We start from the raw sequence: 2,034 nt of genomic DNA, 5'->3' as shown, positions 1-2,034 counted from the left end.
TTATTTTTTAAAATTTTTTTTTAATTTCTTAAAGTTTTGTTTAAATTTTTAAAATTTTTTAAAACCTTTTTCAAATTTTTAAAATTTTTTACAAAAAATTTTTAATTTTTATTTTATTTTTTGCTTTATTTTTTTTAAAATTTTTAAAATATTTTTTAAATTTTTATTTATCTTTTATTTTAATTTTTTTTATTTTTAAAAAAATTTTAAAACTTTCTTATAAATTTTTTTTAAATTTTTTTTAAATTTTTGTCTTAATTTTTTTTATTTTTTAAAAAAAATTTTAAATTACAATTTTTTAAAATTTTTACAAATTTTTTTCCTTATTTTTAAATTTTTTCAATTTTTTAAAAATTTAAAAAAAAATTAAACTTTGTTTTAATTTTTTAACATTTTTTTTTAAATTTTTTAAAAATTAAATTTTTTTTTAAATTTTGTTTTAATTTTTTAACAATTTGTTTAAAAAAAATTTTATTTATGGTTTTAAAAATGTTTTCTTAATTTTTTTTAATATTTTAAAATTTTTAAAAATTTTTTTTTATATATTTTTTTAAATTTTAAAATTTTTTTAAACAAATTTTTATATTTTTTTAAATTTTAAATTTATTTATTTATTTTTTTAAATTTTTTTTATATTTTTAATTTTTAAAATTTTTTTTAAATTTTTTAAAAATTTTTTAAAATTTTTTAAAATTTTTTAATTTTTTTTTATATTTTTTACAAAACATTTTACATTTTTTTATATTTTTTAAATTTTTTAAACAATTTTTTTTTAATTTTTTATTAAAAATTTTGTTTTAATTCTTTAACAATTTCTTTAAAAAATTATTTATGTTTTTTAAATTTTATTCCTAATTCTTTTTATTTTTAAAATTTTTTTTTATTTTTTAAAATTTTTTTATAACTTTTAAATTTTTGTTTTTATTATGTATTTTTTAAAATTTTTTTTATATTTCAAAAATTTTTCTAAATATTTAAAAAAAATGTAATTTTTAAATTACTTTTTTTAATTTTGTTTTAATTTTTTAACAATTTAAAAAAAAATTTAATTTTTATTTTTCTTTTAGTTTAATTTTTTTTAAATTTTTTTAATTTAAAATTTTTTTTTAATTTTCTTATAATTTTTTTATTTTTTTTAAATTTTTTAAATTTTTTTAAAATTTTTTTAAAATTTTAAATTTTTTTTTTAAATATTTTACAAAATTTTTTTAATTTTTTTTAATTTTTTTTTTAATTTAAAAAAAAATTAATTTTTAAAATTTTTTTTTAATTTTTTTAAAAATTTTGTATTATTTTTTTAACAAATTTTTTAATTTTTTTCAAAAATTTTTCTTAAATTTTGCTTCTATATTTTAAATTTTTTTTTTAATTTTTAAAATTTTTTTTAAATTTTTTTTTTATTTTTTAAAATTTTTTATTTTTATTTTTTTTTCATTTTTTTATATTTTAATTTTTTTTTAAATTTAAAAAAAAAATTATTTTTTTTAATTTTGTTTTAATTTTTTAAATTTTTTTTACAAATTTTTTTTAAAAAATTAAAAAAATTTTTTTTAATTATTTATTAATTTTTTATTTATATATATTTCAATTTTTTTAAAGTTTTAAAAAAAAATTTATTAATTTTTCTTTACTTTAATTTTTTTATTTTTTTTTTAGTTTTCTTTACTTTAAATTTTTATAAATTTAAAAAAAAGAAATTTTTTTTTAAATTATTTATTAATTTTTTATATTTTTAATTTTTTTTTAATTTTTTAAAAAATTTAAATTTTTTAAAGAAAATTTCAATTTTTTAAACTTTTTTAACAATTTTTTAAAATTTTTTTTAAAAAAATTTAATTTTTTTTTTATTTTTTAAAAATTATTTATTATTTTTTTCTATTTTTCTATTTTTTATTTTAATTTTTAAAACTTTTTTAAAGAATTTTTAAAACAAATAATTTGTATTTAATTTTCCTCTAATTCTTGTTTTAAATATTTATTAATTTTTAAAATATTTTTTTTTAATTTTTTACAAAAAATTTTTAATTTTTTTTT

Source organism: Andrena cerasifolii, unplaced genomic scaffold (genome assembly GCF_050908995.1).
Source record: "Andrena cerasifolii isolate SP2316 unplaced genomic scaffold, iyAndCera1_principal scaffold0445, whole genome shotgun sequence".
Lineage (NCBI taxonomy): Eukaryota > Metazoa > Arthropoda > Insecta > Hymenoptera > Andrenidae > Andrena > Andrena cerasifolii.
This window is presented reverse-complemented; position numbering follows the sequence as displayed.